The following is a 21,326-nucleotide window of genomic DNA, read 5'->3' as shown; positions in this document are numbered from 1 at the left end:
AGGTATTGCATAGCCAACCGTATCTGATAGAAATAAAACATGTAGGTCACTTCGTTTAATCTTGATGGGCACAGATCCTTGCCAAACAAGCTTCTTGCCTTCCATAAATTCCAAGAGAATGTAAAGTCTTCTTCTTCAAAGAAGTCTTTTTATCTTGATTAGGCAGGGATGGTCAACCTTCTTCAAAATCTCCAGGCTGTTTCCACATTAAAAGGCTTGTCCTGATTCTCTGGTGAAACCTCTGTCATAAACCTTCACTGACTTATTTCATTCATGCAGCCTTTGTTGCAGGTGTCTTCAAAGGCTGACTTGACTTCTCCACATGCAACACTGGCAAGAATCTTTTGATATGATACACTGTTTCCTGAGCTCTTAAGGGATGCTCTTACTGATGATCATCGGAGAACAATGCAGTCAAGGAGGGTATGACTTCATTGGTGTGCCCAAGGACCTTTCCACTGAAGAAAGTCTCCCTTAACAGGGATGCTCTTGGTTTTGGCAGCAATTGTCCAGTCCACTCACTGACCATACCTTTTAGATCATAGCAGTTCCTCAAATTGTACACAGTAGCTGCACCCCACCCCACCTAACTGCTTTTCAGTGCAGTTCTTCAACTCTGAACTCAGGAGACTTCCGTGTCTCACACAAGCACAGTGTCCACACTGTTAAAACTTCTGTGCCTGTCTGGCAACACTGTCTTTCTCAGACTTGGTTCCCTACTGCTCCTCTGCCTTCCCATCTTTTGGTGCAACAATCGAAGTCTGCACTTAGGAGATGCTAGCCTGTCTGGCATGCCTGTCTGTCTTTGACTTAGCTGCCTGGGAGATGCAGCTGCACCATTCAATTGATTTCATTTTTTTACAACTTTATGAAACAGCCCAAACTGGAGCACTTACAATAGCAGTAAATTGAAGGTTTTTATTTGTATTTACAACAACAGCAACAAAATTTAGAAGTGGCTAGCATGTAAATCCCCGGATCCACTTGTATGCAATTGGGCAGGATTAATTCCGTCTTGAGGGGCTACCATGTCTCCAAATTTAATGCACTTATGTGAAAAACAGATTTGGAGTTCCATATCGTCATTCATATCCAGGGTCTGAATTGGATCTGGGTCGATCTGAACTGAATTAGGTCCCAGTCCAGGGGTGTCAACTTGAATAAAATATTGGGGGTGGGGGACTCAAGCCCCACCCTGCATAATCAATTACAAGATGTGGTGTGCACACACCATTTGAATGGCCATGCCCATCAATTATTTTTTTGGGGGGCAGTCCCTCAAATATTTTATTGGGGGGATGAAGGGACCTTGGCCACTAGGAGTTGGCGTCTATGGCCCAATCCAAATTACTTAATCATCCTCTTAATTGGATTGGGACAGGGACATGCACAACCCTAGTAATAATTTTAGATTGAATGGCATGCAAGTGATGGAAAGCATTAACAAAATTGAATCTATCTGTCCACCTCTGCCAAACACACACATTATAGCAGTGTAGCAAGATATAACCTAGAGGGACCTATCTGAGAACTTCACTTAATACTCCATGCAAAGATGTGTAATGATCTCCATCAGCCACTATTTGTAATCAAATGCACCTTTCAGACATGTCAATTTGGGGCAGAGAATTGGGAGGCAGCAATGGGAAATGTGTAAATGGATCCACAACCCTTTCCCCACTCACTGCTTCTCTGTTGCTGCAAATTGTCCTGTCCAGAAGAAGCTTTTACTTAGATATAGCAGCTTTTGGGGACTATTAACAAGCTTTTGCATTGCTCACAAATGTATTTAATTCCAAGAAAGAAAGAAAGAAAGAAAGAAAGAAAGAAAGAAAGGCCTTTTTCTTTCTACCTTTTTTCTTCAGATGAGTCTTATTTGTTCAGATGGGGCTGCTCAGGGTAAAGGTAATTCTTGCCATGCTGGGGATTAACATGGAATGCAAATAGGCAGCCTCTGCTGCTGCTGCTGCTACATTCATGAGAGGCCTCCACTTTTCATAGTTCTGGAACACGTGCAATCAAATGGTACGTTTGCCAGCTTCCCTTGATACTTTGGATAAAATTGTTACATGAGAGAATACATTTATCACAGCAGGATGGAGACACAAACCATAGGATGTCTCTCATGTGGCAATTCAGACCCTCGGCAACAATCTGATCAAGAAAATGCTTGGATAAAAACTCCATTCATCTGACCACGCCCAGGTTGTTCCACTTTGGATAATTACCTGCCTCTTCAATTAGCCTCACTGGAAGATGAAAAACCCCTCATGAGCTCAATATGAGCTATGTGAGCAACTGGGGGAAAAACTGATGCTGATGGCAATACTCTTCTGATAATTAAAACGATTATGGGAGGCTACAGTATGTCTGTATGTCCTGCCAACCTAGCAGTTCGAAAGCACATCAAAGTGCAAGTAGATAAATAGGTACCACTCTGGTGGGAAGGTAAACAGTGTTTCAGTGCGCTGCTCTGGTTCACCAGAAGTGGCTTAGTCATGCTGGCCACATGACCCGGAAGCTGTCTGCGGACAAACGCCGGCTCCCTCGGCCAATAAAGCGAGATGAGTGCCACAACCTCAGAGTCGGTCACAACTGGACCTAATGGTCAGGGGTCCCTTTACCTTTACCTTTACCTTTACAGTATGTCTGACACCAGTAGTGGATGACGTGTGTTGGGTGATAACGCCGAGCCCGGTGCCTCCCCTTCAATGCAGCGTTGCCTGGGATTCATCACTCCAGTGTCCCATCATGCGGATGTGACCAATATCCAAGGACATGAGCACACGATTAGCAGAGTCCTTGAGGTGTAACATCTAAACCTAATTTATTGCACACATCCCTGGTGCCCATCCCTGGTGCATTTTCACAATAATGACCTTGCTGCCTCGCTCTTCCCACTCTCAGCTATCAGGAGGTCAGGTAAATGCCATCACCCCACCCTGCCATCCAGTATTGCCTGGTACCCAGCTTCCCACCCCCCATTGCAAATAGAAGTTGGGAGAGTGTTGAAACAAACTGGATCAGGGATAAATGGTCATGTTAGAACTTCAAGGCTTAGCTTCAATTTGTGTTCCAATTAGTATTTCTAAAGGCCTCCTAAAAATTTCCCACTCTCCTTCCCTATCCATCTCTCACTCTCTCTCTTTTTAAAATATTTTTTTATTAAATTTCCAATTAACAGAACAATCATATCACATTAATTCCAAATTATACCAATACATAATAAACTCCAAATATTTCCAAATATTTAGCCAAATTTTAAATTTTTGTTGGGGGTACCCATGTTTCAAGCTCAGAAAGGGTCCAATCCTCTCATATTTCTGCTGCTTTGATGTTCACAAATCCCATCTTTCCATCTCTTTGTTGTTGTCCTTTACAAATCCCGTCTTCCAGTCTTCTTGTTGTTATCATTTCCCCCCCCCTTCTTTATAACCTCTGAAATTATTTCCACAAGCGAGTTGAAGCAAACATTGTTATAGTCCTGTGTGGTTTTTCACACCAATCCGAAAGTCCTGTTCAAACGGCAGACGCCATTTCAGCAGTTCCCATAAAATACAGTCTAGGCGTCTGCTCATTAACTTTCCCAGACCAGTTGCTCCATACATCAGTCTTTTCAGGGGAGTTCTTGCCAGATCAAACGTAGAATTCAGATATGATAACAAATCCATGGCTTCCTCCCCCCCTTGACCGTATATCCTGCAACAAAGCCTGTCTCATAATGGCGGTTCTCAATTAGAACTGCGTCATCCAAAAGCCTTTCATTTCCTTTCCAGATCTTCCACAAAACAAAGCCTTTAGTTAATGATTTATTTCCACACAGTTTGTTTTCGGATCTCACTTGCTATCAGTTGTGTGGCAGTTCTTCTTAGGGAGGGGTTGTTCCATCTCTCACTCTCTGATAATTTCTCCCCGCATAACCCTGAATGATAGATAACTACTCCATTCTGTAATCTTTTTCCAATGGCAAATTATCACTGTGGGTGCCAAAAAGCAACACTGAGCATCCCTTGATACACGAACCCTCCGTCTCTAATTCTGCATGTAATGGAATAACTAGAATTAGCAATAAGTAGACCCTTTAAAACAATTGGGTGGAAAAGAACACTAGCTCATCAGCAGAAGGGCTTGTATGATTTATGGAGCTCTCAGAGGCATGAAACCCCAGAACCCAATATTAGCCAAAGTTCAGTTTGATAACTGGAATATATAATAAGAATATCACTCAGCTTAATAAAAAGCAAGAGGTGTGATGTGTTAATATCTCTGGATCCATAGGTCTATGGATGAATTTGAAGTCAAATGCAAAATCCAGCATCTTAAAAGTTGGTAAGCCATCTTGCTTTTCTCAACATTTGCAGGTGTGGAAGGCTGTGGTGATTTGGTGAACATCCCTCAAAGCATGTATTAATTTTATTGTTAAGCAAATGTGGTACAGTATCACTTAGCCAACTGACTTGGATGTCCACACAGTATTAGACTATTGGAATGATTAGATAAATAGGAACAATAACTGTATGTGTAGTTTTCCTGCATAGCTCTGCAGGTTTAAGGATCATATCTGAGCTATGACTAGTCCAGAAGTCCTATTCCTTCTGTGTTGGGGTGTGGCATTTCATTACAAAAAGGCTTGTAATTTTATGGTGCTATTTCTTGCCCACTGAGTTGGCAAAGAACTCTTGCACATAGGGCAGACTGTAAGGTTGAATATAGTGCATAGATGGATTCCATCCTCTGTTTAATAGATAATGCCTCAGTTTATCTGAGAAGAGTGCTGATACAGAATAATGGAAGAATGATACAAGCTTCTTCCCTCTTGCACTCAGGCTCCATTGTAAACTAGTTTCTCCATTATTACAGAGGGGAAATCTCATAAATCAGCTCTCAGCATGGCCAAACACAAAGGATCCAGTTCACACTGGAAGCTAATGGCATGATGAAAGGAAACCATTTGCACAACTCTCTCATAGAGATGCTGCAACAGTGCAGCAGACTGCACCTTGCATAAACTGCACGGTCTGTGCTGAGTGAAACCATTTGTTCATCTAACTTCTGTTTTATTTGATGGTGTCTTCCAATGTTCTCAGCCGGAGACCTTCCCACTCCTATTTTCTTAGACCTTTCAGACTGAGATGCCAGGGATTGAATTTTGGACCATGTACCCGGCCACTGAGCAATGGCCACTATTTCTGGGGTGGGCAAATGTAGGGGACATATTTAGATTCTATTTCCTGCCACCACCACATCCAAAGCCCTGATGTTTGCACCAGCAAGGCAATGGGAGAAGGAGGGGAAAGGAAACTTTTGATTTTTGCTTTACTAGCCAAATCCAGGCTGGTGCTGCAAGGGGGCATGGATCTGGCCAATTGCTGGTAGGTGGACTGGCTTAGGATCCACTTGATCCTTGTGGACCCTTGGTCCTCCCTCCCCTCCCCCTTCCCAAACACCCCATTTCACTGGTATGGGATATGGTGGCAGTAGCTTCTTCCATGTATTCAGTGAGTGCAGTGGGACCTTGTGGGTCCTCCTTCCCCCACTGGTGGAGCTGATCACAGCTGGGTGGATGTAAATTCTCTTCTGCATTCTAACATCCTTGAGCATGGTGGTTCAGGAACTGGGGTTGCTCTGCAAGATATTATCCCCTGTTCCAGAAGGTCTCATACCCTGGGCTTTGGGAAGCACAGGTGGGCTACAGAAGATAACAGGACAGATTCTTTAAAACCAGACACTTAAGGATTCTTCATATCTGAGCTATGACAAATCCAGAAGTCCAATGCCTTCCATCTTTGAGTAAAGCAATGCACTAGGAAGAGGTCTGTAATTGCAGAGGCCACTACTGAACACAACCTTATAGCTTTTGGACTCAAACATCTGACAACACATGCTAAATGAGTGGCAACTGAAAGGTGAATATCTAGGGATGTATCCAATCGAGGCCTTGCACTAGCATAGGAACATAGGAACAGAAGAGCAGCCTGGTGGATCAGTCCAATGGACCATCTAGTCCAGCTTCCTCTTCTCACAGCACTCAACCAGATCCCTGTGGGAAACCTGCAAGCAGGACCCGAGCACAGGAGCACTCTTCCTTCCTGTGGTTTCAAGCAACTGACATTCAGAAGCATTGCTGCACCTGGCCATGGAGGCAGAGCATAATTATCATGTCTAGTAGCCATTGGTAGCTTTCTACTCCATGAATTTGTCCAGTCCTCTTTTAAAGGCATCCAAGGAGCAGAAAGTGCTTCCACTCACACAAAGGGGGCTCATCCAATTTTTGCCTACCTACCCCCAACACAGTCCTTTGTGTCATAGCCTATCCTGTTCTACTGATGATCACATACAGTTGGGATATTGGGGAGCTTTTACCTTTGGGTTTTGTGAGTTCCAATATTTATTCCTATGATGAAAAAAATAGCATTCTAATATTTGTAAGATCCACCCCCCCACACACACCAATTAAGAAATGTATGGCAATTCACTACAATAACCATCTCTTTATACAGCTGCAGGATTGATAATCATGCCTGGAAGAGTATCAGTGTCAATTTATTAAAGCATCAAAAATCAAAACAGAGAGGAGTTTGCCATAGCCTCAAATGTACTATGGCTAATTGGTCCTTGCCACAACAACAACCTGTGAGGAAATGAAGCAATTATATTAATTTTAGAAATGCCAGGAACTGTTTGAGTGACTCTTCTGAGGTCACACAAAGGAGGCAAAGGGCAAGGGTGATCTTATTAATCGCAACACTCCCGCTCCTATTTCCTTGGCTGATCTACTGCGTGACTCTGGGGGTTGGGAATTATATGGTTTTGGTTACTTGCCAGGATTCAATTACTGAAAACAAGAGCTCCAGGGAGCCTGCAAACAGTCTGTACAAATGGTTGCTTTGCAAACCCCATGAATGCACCAGCCCTTTTGCTCTGTGCCTCTAATGGCTCCCAAGATGAGGCAGAGTGGAATGCGGCAGGTTGATTATGTGGACTTCTTTTATTCGATGAAAAATATACTTTGCATTACAGGCAGAGGCAGATCTCTTTTTTGTGTGCACTCTGCTCTGTATATGTAAGCTGCAATATTAGTCAAGTGCCCCTCCTTATTACCCTCTGAAGTAATGAAAATACAGTGGTACCTAGGGTTACATATGCTTCAGGTTACATACGCTTCAGGTTACAGACTCCACTAACCCAGAAATAGTACCTCAGGTTAAGAACTTTGCTTCAGGATGAGAACAGAAATCGTGCTCTGGCGGCGCGGCGGCAGCAGGAGGCCCCATTAGCTAAAGTGGTGCTTCAGGTTAAGAACAGTTTCAGGTTAAGAACAGACCTTCGGAACGAATTAAGTACTTAACCCGAGGTGCCACTGTACAAGAAGAATGCCTCACTTTTAGGTAATCTGGGAGGAGGAAAAGCAACTTTAATGGTGCAATCAACTTGGTTATTTGTTGAAGAGCCTCTTCCCACACCAACTGATCTGGACCCTGCGGTAGGTGGGTCTTGCTGGTGACCCACTAGGGCACTGGGATCAGATGGGCTTCTAATCACCTCAAAGCATTGAAGCTTTTTTTGGAGGGAGGGGGGCAAGCATTGAAGAAGAAGAAAGAACCAGAATAACTGAAACCGAACTAGCCTCTGCCCATCTGAACTGTGGTAATTAGTTACATTCCATCACATGCTGTTATGCTTTACTTACATGTGATTAATTTCACACTTTTGTGTTCTGCCTTTGGCTGACAATCTCCTCAGTCTTGGTGCTTGACAGAATCATTCTGTTTCCCCCCTTGGTCTTAAAACTCAACAAATGGAACCTGCCCAATAAAGTATTGACATATAAAATGATGTTGAATTTAAAGGAGGGGAGAGAAGAAATTCCATAATGGATAATTGTCACCCGTAAAAAAAAAAAAAGTAGCCCAAAGGAGGTTAGAAAGAACTCATGCTTCAGTGTCAGTGCATGTGTTGTATGCAGAAAGTGCCAAGTTCGATCTTGGCCTCTTCAGTTAAAGGATCTTGGGTAGCAGAACTGAAGAAAGACCTTTGCCAGAGTCCCTGAAGAGCCACCTTCAGTCTTGACTTGGTATAAAGTATCTTCCCATGTGCATGGATGGGGGGGGGGGGATGTTTGCTTTTCACTTCAGCATGCTGTCCGATATCCAGGGCTGCAAGTCAAACTTTTCTAGGAAGAAGAAAAGCGAGAGAACAGTGTCTCTGGTTCAAGTGTGCCAGTGTCTTCTAATTTTTGTTGTACACTCAAATTATAAATCTGAAACTAGAGGAACAGAATTCATCCATATCTGTAATCTGTCTAAAGTTCATTTACACCTACCTATTCACTTAGGAACATCAAATAAATGCCACAAAACCTCCGTGTTCCAAACCCCTATTCTTCTTCCAGATTCAAGATTTCAAGGCCTGTGAAGTTTTGGAGCCGTGGGGAGCACATGCCAGTTAGTGACATTATGGGGATTAAGGAGTAATTAAAACAATTAAGGGACAGCCCCAAGAAGCACAGAAATGTCAAACTATTTTCCACTGCACCATGCTGAGATACTTAGGAGAACAAATAATTGCGTTTTAAGGCAAAGGGGGAGTCAATTAAAGTAGAACACATTCAATTTCACTTTACAAATCCTCACCTTTTCCTAATTCTTTGTTGTGAGCCTCAAGGAATGGAACATTGCCCTACTAGGAAAGGTAGTTTGATTTATAGATTTCAGACCTTAGGTTAAGAATGGAGAGAAGCCTGACAAATGTGGATGGTTAGATGCAATGTCAAAATGAATATTTGCTTAGAAGTGTATTGGGAGAACATTGCTCTGAATAATTTACACTGTGCGGGAAAATCGACAAATTAAAGCTAGCAACCATTGCTTTCACTGGAGCCTTTAAAAAACTTCCCCATCCACCTTTAATGTGTGGGAAGAGTTTGATTAAACATGGATGAACATGAAAAAACACATACACACATCCCCCCCCCCTCGATTCAGTTTTGTGCTTGGCAAATAGAGGAATTTTCCTCAATGAAATTTTATTCCAAGTGCAGCTCAGTTTCTATTGAACTCCAGATGACATCACTGAGAATCTAAAACATACCCAGAATCCTGTCAATGGGTCATGGAGCCTGCCCAACTGCTCACTTCCCTCTTGCTGGCCTCTGGATGGTTATAATAGTGGAAACAGCATCAGCAGCAACTGGGAAGACTCTGTATGCCTCTGACTATCTGGGAATCACAGGTGGACGGAATGCTGTGGTGCTCATGTCCGGCTTGCAGGCTTCCCATAGGCATCTGGGTAGCACCATGAGAGCAGGATACTGGACTAGAGGGGCACTGGCATGATGCAGCAGGCCAGTGGCCTATTATGGTCCTATGTCAGTGCTATTGAAGTCCAACAACATGTGGAGGACCAAAGGTTCACCACCACCACCACTGATGTCAATCCCAGCTGCGTCCTCCTACCTTGTGTGCATACAACTACAGAAGAAAAAGCTTTCACAGACTCACAAAACTAAGGGATGCAAGTCCATGACCATGACAATATTTATTGTTAGTTTATATGGGGCAGCAAAATACATATCCCTTCATTTCTGGATTCTAGTGATAGCTCTTCATATTGTTATAGGTTTGAGGGTGCTGGGAAGAAGAGGAAGGGAGAGAACAAAGTGAGAGCTCCATCTTGGGCAGGCTGCAAGAGATGCCTTGGACTCCAGCGCTGCACTGTTGTGGGGAACAAGCCCCTCTTGTGATGACCATGCTGTAAGATCTGGACTCCCTCCATCCTAACCCAGGTGCAAATATGTGATGAAATCATATTTCTTAAAGCTGCGGCAACATCCACTGCATCTTCAGTTTTCCAAAGGAGCACAGACCCTGGTTGAGGGCCAAGACCCCTGGAATTCCATATGGCTTGGCAGGGATTGGGAATGGCTGGTAACAATATTGTCAAAGGGCTCAAGCTTCCCTAAACTGCTTTCAGTCAGAAAGTGAGAAGAACCCAAGAGGTGCAGGAGTGTGTTGATGGATCTCTGTTGAGGTGAATATGTGCTGCAGTTCACACATGCGAAATCACAGCTACTATAGCAATGCATTGAGCACTCCTTTACCTTGTCCCATTTCACCCCCCCCCCATCCTTTGCCTGGGCTGAAAAATGCATCAGCCCACCCAGACAAACACCCAAATTAAGGAACTGTACAGCAAAACTGGATTTCCATGCTGCAGTTCTTAAGATGGAGTTAATTATACTGTTGTCTTAAATTCTGGGCTGAAAGTTTAGTCAAAATGCAATTACCTGCTGCTAGATATAATTTGCTATAAGTTCTATGGGGAATATTGGGCAACATAAAAGCAGTAATACTGCTTACATATTCAGTGAAGCAAACCAAGCCTTGTTAACATGCCAGGATGTATAGTGAACTATTCACAAGCCCGTGGAGGCATTTGCAAGTTGTATTCCTTTGTGGGGACCTGGGTAGAATCTATACATCCCACTGGTGAACTACCATGGTTACAGACAGTAGTACTTTTGATTATATGAAATGTGGATCCACCATTTTATTTTTGTTCCTTGTTATGCAATTGTTGCCTTCATTTTTTTAGAGGCTGCTCTCCCCCAGAAAGATTAAACATTCACAGCAGGCTCCCTAAAGACTCATGGGAGGGGGCAGGGGCATAGGAAGGGGGCCGATAAAAAGGCACACCGCAGGGGGCCTGCCCCACTGCCCCCTTGTGCAGTGGCTCGAGCGCCGCCTCATGTGGCATATCGCCATGCCACTGCCACACAGTGGATTGGCCCACCATAGCATGTGCCAGATCGCCCTACCGCCATAGCTGTGTGTGGTGGATTGGCACACCATAGCACGTGCCAGATCGCCCTGCCCCACCCCTCACGCAGTGGATTGCCCCCCCCCCCGGGTGCACAGCATGGCCACCACTCCGGGGGGCCCAGACAGCTAACTCTGCCACTGGGAGGGGGCAGATAAAGGAACTGGAGGTTTCTATCCCATTTCTGATTTCCCAGGGGTTATTTGTTTCAATGGCTTGTCTATTGCTAACCACTGGCAAGTTTAATGGATCGATTGTTCAACTTGGATTGGGATGGCTTAGTTGCCATTCCCTAATGATCCATGAAGCTCATTGTGTGGCTTTGAGTTAGCTTATCTGCCAATCTCATGCCCAGTATCAACAGCCATGGTACATTTCAATTGCTTTAGCTACAGGTGTGTAGGTGTTGTGTTCTGTCTATGTAAGCATTGCCCTACTCCTAGAAATACACCATGTCAGGGAGGAAAACTGCTTGTCTTCTTGTTCCGCAACCTGCTCCCCTGATACACCAGCAGACTGAAGTGGGGAAATCCATGCTATTTGGGTTGAATCTAGCTAAATCAGTCACTGAAATCAGACCATTCATTTCAGTTGACCTACTCTTGAGTATGCCTTAGTTCAATGGAACCCTTTGGGTTGTGTCAAACAAAGTTATCCTGTTAGCTCAAAGATTTCTGCTTGCACAACAGAACTTGCTTCTCGCAAACCTTCCCAAATCTGTCCCAAAGGGTTGGGGAAAGCCCAGCATAGAAATCATGGGTGTGCATGGGATAGTAGAGGAAGGGAAACTTGCATTTTGCAAGCAGCAGTCGTTGCACAAATGGATACAACACTTTGATTTTTTTCTTCTTCAAATGAATGAACTGGCTCCCTCAGAGCCTTGAGTTTAAAGCAGCCCTTAGTTCTTCAAGGGGAACAGTAATATATAGAGGAGATGTAGTAAAGGGCTACCCAGTAATAAGGCACATGGAATTGCCCATTTGCAAAAATAAAAAAATCAATGAAAATAAAATAAAAATCTATTTGTAAGCTCTCGTATATTGATTTAGCCTAGCAAAGAGATTATTTCCTCTGCCGATTCATATCATGGCATAACTCGCATCTCAAGTTGGGGCGGGAGAGAGAAGAAGCAGAAAACACATTCTCCTCTGCTCAGAGCGCCTTAATGAACCCCGGCTCAGAGACACATTAAGCACAATGTTTCCCTTCGTGGTTCAGTTCCCCTGCTTCTCTTTTTAAAGAGCACTATGTCATGTAGATAAGCTCATACCAAATAAAATCAATTGTCCCCAGCACTATTCTGCTTCCCTCAACCATTTTCCTCACAGTGGGAAGGTAAAGGAAACTGTGAGGCTTGCCAAATTCACTCTGCTTACAGGATTTAAAGCCAGTTCATGAGCACACTAATGTAATAACAAGGAATGTGCAAGATAAAAGATACGTGAATCAAGTTTATAGTGCATGTTGATAAAAAACACACACATGAATGCTGGGGATTTTTTATTCTTATTATTAAAAAAAGTGAGACTCAATTGGGGAAAATCAGTGGAGTTTCCTCTCAAAATAAAGTAGTCTAGCTTAACAATAGTTGAAGTGTTAACAGAGCATTGCAATGTAAGTTAGGCCAGGCTTCCTCAACCTTGGCTCTCCAGATGTTTTGAGACTACAATTCCCATCATCCCTGTCCTGCTAGCTAGGGATCATGGGGATTGTAGGCCAAAAACATCTGGAGGGCCGAGGTTGAGGAAGCCTGAGTTAGGCTATCCCTGTCCAGATCATGGGCTGCAGCTGGACCACCAGCTGAAGCTCAAGCAACATCAAGAGATCCAGCAGTACCCACAAACTACATACTCACACCTTCAGATGGACTGTAATCCCATCTATTCAATCTAGGGAACCACCCATGAACAGTGCTTCAATCTTATCTGGATTGAGCTTCAGTTTATTGGCTCTCATCTAGTCTATTACCAAGGCAAGACAATGATCCAGCACATCCACTGCCAAACCTCTACATGTAAAGCAGAACTTGAGCTGTGTGTCACCACTGTATTGCTGATGACACTCCTGATGACCCCACTTATTGGTTTCATGTAGATGTTAAACATCATGGGGGCTAGAACTGAACCTTGAGAAACCCCACATTGAAGGCTCCACAGGGTCAAAGAACATCACACTCTGGAACTGACCATTGCCTCCCAACCTCAACTCGGACAGTCACTTCAGAAGGATACCATGTTTGATGGTATCAAAAGCCACTAAGAAGTTGAGAAGAATCAAGAGGGACACATTTTTCCTGTCTCTTGAGATTCATCTGTTGTAAAAGTGAACAGTGAATATTGCAGTGAACTATGTACCCAGGTGGGAACAGGTGCTCACCCACCCAGGTCTCAGTGACACAGACCAGATGGATGAGGGAGGTTTTACTCAAAGCTGCCCTGGCATTCAGCTATAGCATCCACAGACCCAAGGGCTAGCTGATAGGACAACCAAAGTTCCCCAGGTTGGAGGAGGGGGTGGCACACAGCTCTTTGCAGCTTAGCTGCTTGAGATAGTCAGAAATGTTTTTACATGGCTTTATTTCTGACTCTTCAGCATAACATAAAACGTGTCTGCTCACTTCAGACTCCGGCAAACAAGGGAGAAAGACTTCCTGTACTTCCTGTACATACGTAAGAGGAAGGTCTCAAATTACACTCTGAGCAAATTCCGGTGCATTGCCCTGTGAACTGACTGTCCCTCTGTTTCCCACAGACAGTCCCAACATTCCCATCATGTAATGTTTTCAAGCTAGCAGTTTGCAGCTGCATTGCATCCATATTGTAGCAGGTACTGTCACTAACTGCCTGTGCCGTGTGCCCCTTACCTGGCCTGCCACACCCCACACTATATTGCTCAGAAAATGTACCAAATGTCGTCAAGACTTGTGCATTCCCAAGGCCTGTTGGGGATTATGTATATTGATTTGGAAACATATACATTTCCCTCTTCATGGAAGGAATATGTGAACATTCTCCATGGGGCCTGGTGCATGTGCACAATGACCAGTTATTATGCACATTAGCCACTCCTTTAAAATTCCCCTTAACATACATATATGCAAATCTTGAGGCTTTTTTAAAACAGTAAAAGGCAATATACAAGTCTAATAAATCAAACCAGCTGCTCTGTGGACCCATTGAACAACTTAATGTTCAAAAGCACAGCTACTTACTCATTTGTGACAGGCAGCAACATATCGTGCAAATGTGTGTCGCCCCCTTCGTAACCTCAAGCCAACAACCACGGCTTGCAATCTAGACCCAGAAAATTTCAACCCTTTCAGTGTGACAATCACACAGGTGCTAATGAAGTCATAAGCTGCCACATGGAATGTTTGAAAGGTCACACATTATTACATTTTCCTGTGCTGGTCTGCAAATCTGTTGTGCTCTGCATCTCCACCCCTTGTGGCTGCCAGTCATTCTCTGAACTTTACCTAACTCTAGCACCTGCTGCATTTTACAGTCTCACAGATTCTGACCTTCCGGGAAAGGTACCATTTTTATAAGGACAATGGATAGGTAGAAAACAAGCAATGTCACCAGACTAGCTGTGTTTATTAGGGCATCTCAAGGTCTGCTGAGGACCCTGTCAGAAGGAGAGTTTATCAACCTAAATCTTACCTGTAAGAGAAACAGCCAGGGGGAAAAAATAACAGTCAACATTAAGTGCCTATGATAACAGGAAAGCAGCATTTGAGAATATCACGTACAGAAAACAATGGAGGAAAATCGGTTTCTGTGGACATAGCAAAAATCTATGAGGGGAATGTTGGGTTACTGCTAGAACATGTGGCTGCTCAGAGGTGGATGGGGGAAGAGATGAACACACAACTTATTCCCCAACATCCTTGTAGCAGCACTATCTCTATGTTAGCTGTTGGCCACCATTATATGTACAGCACAAACCTATTCATGTTTACTTGGAAGCCGGTTCCCCTGAGTCCTGTGAACTGCCAAGTAAACGCACTCACACCTTATTGTGTATTTTCCAAAGGGCCTTCTGCACTCATCCTGGAGCTTCCACACATACTCTGGAATTTCTCAGCTCCCCTCCACCAGTCTCCCTTGCCCTCAAAAAGGCTACTTAGGAAAAGCCTTTATTCACCACAGCATTTATAGGCCACCTAACAAGCCTAACCCTCCCAAGACTGCTCACAGTGTATTGGTTTGGTTAGCATTTGGTTCTCCTTTGCTCATATACTCAAAGCTGATTTAAATAAAAGTTGGTGTTGGCTTTAGACTAACCAAAATTCAACACAAGTAGGGCCAGCATGTTAAGAATTGCAGTGAGTTCTTTTAAAGGGGAGTATGTATTGTTAAATGCACTCTTGACTTTTGCAGATTGTTTTCCCAACATGCTAATGGAAGTTATTGGCAACAGTGTTTTATGTCTGTTATTTAACGGCTAAAAGATCTAATGGCATGTGCAGGCATTCTACATCACCATCTACCTAGTAAGCTGAACACAAGCTTACCTGAGAGATTTAGGCAATAGAGGAGCAGGTGCACCAACCGTCCTCTTCGCCATACAGACTATGCAGAGGGCACCACTTTGTGATGCAAGCAAAGTGACCTGTAATGGGCTTACCTGGAGGCAACGGTGGATGGAAGCAGGCAAGTAGCTTGCCTCCAAGTAGCCACTGGCAGCTGGATCTAGCTGGCATCTCAACTTCCCATTATGTCCAGAGTGATATGACATCAGGGACATTGCAGGAAATTGAAATGGCAGCTAGTGTAAGCCTGGAATAAAATGTAAATGGGGACCCAGGGTAGAGGTCATCGGTGAGCCCTTATAGTTATTGGGCCCCCAGCAACTATCCAAGTATTCTTGATGTCAACTCTGGCCTTGAAAACCCAAATCATTTAGATATATTTGAAAAGCAAAAGAGCCCTGGAAAACCACAGCCAGTTTCAGATCTTGTATAATCACAGGAACAGTACAAGGGGTTCTTACAACTGACAGAGTACAGTGGATTCCTGGTTGTTGGGTTCCCTCCCCCCCCCCCATTGTCAATGAAACAAAACTGTCTCGTCCACCACCCTGCAGAGGAAGAAGGAAAAAGTGTTTTGCATATTTCTGAAAGAAGTGAAATTGTACAAAGAGAAAACAATCGCCACCAATATATTCATGCATGCAAATTGTATCCTTTCTTACACAAATCTAATGAAACAGGACGTGATGGCAAGACCATAATAACTCAAAGTAGAGGCGAATGAATAGAGCGATTTCCATATCTAAGAAAGTTAATCACATTTAAACATTTCCCAATCAGGTAGCTCTTCACTGTTCAGCTGCTGCGCTTGCTATGTCCAAGCAGAGGAGGAGGAAGTTGAAATCCTAAAATTAGTTATGCCATTAGTGAGCATGAGATTTTACAGAGAACAGACAGACAGCTCCTGACCCCAAGGAATTTACAAGCTACAATTCACCACCAAAGAAACAACAGAGGAAGAGGAAAGCAGGGGAGACTGGGGTAAATTGGAGCAGGATATCTATTTTCTAACCATGTTCCAGCATGATATTTCACTATCAGCCCCCCTACCCCTGCCAACACGCTATCTACACTGTTGGTGATACTCTTCATTCTATGGGAGATGGGCAGGGAGGGAAAGCCATAGATGGCTAGTTATTTGGGTGGTGGGGTGAGGGACAGCACTCCTAGCACACTGGGGTCCCAAGAACTTTCACAACCAAAGGGACTGTTGTGCTTAGGTCCTGGTTGCAGGCTTCCCACGTGCACTTGGTTGGCAACTGGTGAGCCATTGGTCTGATCCAACAGGCTCTTCTTAGGTCACTATCTAAATATTAGCTTGCTTAAAGCAATTTAAAAAAAACAAACCCCAAAACACGAAGCTGTGAAAGGGAAAGCTCATCCTAAGAAGCCTGCCTTAGGGATTTTGCAGTAGCAAGGTCAACTTTGTAAGGCTAGAATTTATATGCCAATGATAAAAAGAGCTCCTTCTTTCATTCTATTTATATCCCAATCTTTGTTTAGAAAGCTCAAAGTGGCTTACAGAGGGCTCCCAGAGGTTTTCCATTCATGCTTTGATCCCTAAAGTATTAGCACATCAAAATACTAACGCGCGCGCGCACGCACACACACACACACACACAGGGACAGGTTTAACCAGTTTTCACTTGAAGGAAGAAAACCCTTTTAAATTTCTTTCCCATTTACAGCATACAATCTCAGCTTTTAAAACATGCATCAATTTTAAATATGTGTGTCCTTTGGGAGGACTCTTTGAAATCAGTGTTAAACTATTTACCAAAGTGGCCTATATCTAAAACTCAGAATTCATTCTTGTATAAACTCTGTTTTCTCATCCTCTTAATTTTCCCAATCTCAACCTTTTCACCTGGGAATGGTAAAGATTTCTCTCTTTTTAAAAAAATAATATTTATTGAGAATTTTAAGATTACAAAGAAACAAAGAAAAAAAAGAAGGAAAAAAACAAGTCAAAAAGCAAAAATAGACAAAAAAATTAAAAACAAATCCAATATTCCCAAATCATTAACTGTCATTACCTTGTTTCATCGACCTCCTCACACCTCCCTTTTTTGTATTCTAGTTGTTAATTATCTCAGCAAATCCTTTCCATCTTTCATAATATTATGTCATTAAATTACCTTAATCTATTTTAACCTTATCTTGCCATAAAAGGCCCTAAAACTTAAAACTTAAATCTTATTTATACCAAATTCTCTTAACCATGACATATTCTTACATAATTCTTTTTAACATTTCTGCTAAAGCCAAATAATTTCATTCCAACATTTTTCTAATACTCTTTACTTTTACAAGATTTTCCTAAATAAATTGTTTAAAACTTTCTTCCAATCTTCATCCAACGTCTCTTTCTCCTGGTCTCGGGTTTTGTCAGTTCTTTCTATCCCATCCATCTAGTCCATCAACCTGGTAACCTTATATCCGAGGCCCTTGGATCTCTTCCATGTCCCATCCGCAGATCTTCTTCATATTTATACCTGTGCTTTACTTTGTCTTCTGCTCCTTTCACTCGGGGAGACTCCAGCTTGACAATGTTTTTGTCCCTTCTCGACAGATCAGCCCCTTTTCCAAAGTCAACTCTGAACTCCATGTGGTATTTAAAAGCATGTTTCAAAGTCCCTCCAAAGTTAAGGGCCCGCACAACTCCGAACGCCTCCCGGCCCAAAGCCAGACTTGAAAGATCAAAACATCCCTGCATAGGGGGGTCTATCCAGCCCCCCATCTCCAAGCCAAACAGAACTCTGTCTCTCCAAATCTGGCTTTTTCCAGGTTCATTCGTCAAGTCCAACAACTCATGTTCCTGCTGGGCCACAGTTCCCTCCATTTCTGCCTCACTAGGTCCAGCAACAGCCTCCTCCCTCATCTGATCTGTCAAAGCACACTCCTGAATTAATTCCTGAGTGGGTTCTATATAGGTACCCACTGCTTGTCCAAACTTTCCGATCCCAACAGTCATCAAATCCATCTTCTCATGTAACTGCTCCAATAAAGCACTTGTCTTACAAAAGGCCAACACCAGAGCCTCCGAGTACATTCTTGTTGAAGGTCAAAGTCTGATCCCACGATCTTAATCTATTGCAGCTGCAAAGCTCCCCAGTTTGGATTTAATAACAGTTTCACAAGCTCCCTCTAGGGGAAAAAGCTTCTATTTGTATCCATCTCTCTCTCTTTTTTTTTTTAAAAAGCAAATCTAACAACAAAGTTTCCTTTTTCAGATATTTTGTCAATATTTTGTTCCTTTTAAATGCGAAGGGGAACAATGGAATCAATATGTTTCTCTTCTTTTAACTATCTGTCAAAAACGTTTGTCTATAGTCAATGAACTTCCCGAAAATGTCTGTCCTGACACCCCGCTCCCAGGTTCAGGACGGTGGAGAATTGCTTTTCTTTACTTGTCTTCTGCAAGTTTAATCAGTCCAGAAAAAGTTCCCCCCTCTTCTCCTGCTTCCAAGGGGGGTTCAGTAATTTTAAATGATGAAAATTGATCCTTTACAGACGATTTTCTAAGCTCTAGCTTGCCGTGTCTTTGCTTCAATCTATTTACAAAAAGCGGAAGGCAGACTTCCTGTTTAGACCTTCCCGCTTCAGTGCCAAATTAAAAGAAATTTCTTATTCCAATTTTCCGTTCTACTCACGGACAGTTATTTAAGCTCCAATTGTCCACAGGAAAAAGTCAGCACTCTCCGGCAACAGCAATGCGGCTTCACTCCGTGAAAGAAGCAGTCGATTCAAGGCACCGCGCCACTCACCCCACGTTGCTCCGGAACCCCGAAATCGGGTTTCCCCGCAAGTGGGGTGGGCGCAAAGGTGCCGGCCAAATCCCACGTCCACAGGCTTCTCCCGCCTGTGGTTTTTGATGGGTCTCCGCCTCGCCGTGGCGGTTCAGACCCTGTTTCCCATGGAGCGGATTCCTCCCGATCGGAGGAAATCCGCCATTGCCAGAGGCGCCAACCCGGAAGTTCTCAAGCGCCAAGGCACTTATGCTCAGGTTTTCAGCTGCCCGCTTGCTGTTGGCTGTATCTTGCTACCAACTGCACATCTAAATGCAACTCTATCTGATTCCCACCCCCCAAACTTGATTGCTTTACATTATTTCTTACTTTTCTTATAACTTGCCTACTTTTAAACCAAGGACGTTCCCTTCTCTTCCACCAGTGAAAGTATGTTTTGGAAGAGAAATCCTTTAAATGCATTTTGTGTGTGAGTATGATGCCTGAATTTAAATGCAGACTTTTTGTTAAAGGGACTTCTATCATCAAATCAGAGAGTGTTGTTTTCAGCAGTGAAAAGGAAGCCACCAATTCCTTTTCAAAGGAACCCTTTTGACAAAATGGTAGCTACACCTGCCTGACTAATGATAGCAACTTTTCAAGGTTCTGTAATACAAGTGTTAATTATTATATTGTTTGGAAATCAAAGTGCACGGCATACATACACACAGAAACTGCTTCCCCATCAGTGAGTACCAAGAATTTGCCGCAGCTAATTACAACATGCCCAAGCTGGCAACATTATACAGTTCATCTTTCACAGCAGAAGTGGTTTGCTAAAAGTGCCCCTTTCATCTTTCTGTCTTTTGAATTCCCCCTTTTTTGTCTCTCTTATCAGTTTACTTCACACGCACGCATGGAGGCATGGCTCTGAAGTCGCAAGCGCAGCACACAATTTAATCTGAATTGGCTTGATGGAAGACGAATGTTTTTTTGACAGGCAATTGGGATGAAGTCGGAACAAAAGGAGAGGCAACATCTTAGAATTTATGTGGAAGATGCTTAGCAGATGCAACTGCTATTTTGAGAGGCTCCTATGCAGCCCTGCTCAGAAGACCAAGCCGGGGAAGCTGAACATGCCCTGGGGTGGGGAGGGAGCAGGATCATAGCAGTAGGCAGTGCCCTCAAGCCCACTGTGTACATAGGTTTTGCGCAGAAATGAGTGCTGTGTGGAAGCACAGCTTTTAATTGGCAGCGTGCTCCCTGTCGTACGGGCCTCCTCTGTGCAGCAGCCTGGATTCTGATTCCAATCCAGATGGGGAGAAGCCAGCCATGTCTATGCACTAGAGGCAGAGCTGCTGGAAACAGACTTAGTATGATGGATATTGGTAAGAGGATATGTTAATTATATTCAATCTTCTATGTGTGTTGGTAGGTTTCTCCAGGTATGGCTAGGAATGTCCCTTTCCTGACATGCTGGAGAGCTACTCACTGTCAGTTTAGCCGGATGTAGCAATGGTCTGACATAGTACAAGACGATATGGCTTGCAAACTGGTTTTGCCTCCTGCGGTCTACACCTGTTCAAATAAAAGACTACACTATGTACAAATCTGTACATGGGCAAAGAGATATTTTAGGAAGACACCCCAGATATGCCTCGCTCCTCCAAAGCAGATTCTGTTCCACACAAGGGCTGCGTTGAACATGCAAGAGCTCATAGAAGAGCAAAATATTAACCTCTCTCTCTTGTGAGTTTTAAGTGTTTGTAGATATATAGATACACTTCAAAAATATGTGTCAAGACACTCTTAAATCGCAAAATAAATAAAAAATACAGCAGCTTTTATCAAATAAATAAATCACAAGTGTCACCTCCACATTTTCAGAGTTGGGTCCTAAGAGTCTCAAGCAGTTTCAGCACAAAGTTTTCAGCTTGGAATTGTAATTGCTACAGCCTTATCCCTGTGACTGGTTCTAGTATATTATTCAACATGTTAAAAATATACTTATCAAGGCAGCGAGGTGGAAGTTTAAAAAATGAGACTTCTTCTTCTTGATTGCACAGGACTTCTCTAAGTAGGAGTAAAACTGGGACAACATGACATTGAAATAATCTGTCTTGCAAAGTGCTTTGAGAACTTGCTGAGATAGAAACTTGATATGAAAATGTGCTTGCTATTTTTGATTTCTTCCCTGTATAGAGGCAGAACCATATTGCTTATACCTTGCAGTGACATATCCACAG

This window comes from Podarcis pityusensis (assembly GCF_964106645.2).
Source record: "Podarcis pityusensis genome assembly, chromosome: 3".
NCBI classification, from domain to species: domain Eukaryota; kingdom Metazoa; phylum Chordata; class Lepidosauria; order Squamata; family Lacertidae; genus Podarcis; species Podarcis pityusensis.
Note: the sequence above shows the minus strand (reverse complement) of the source record.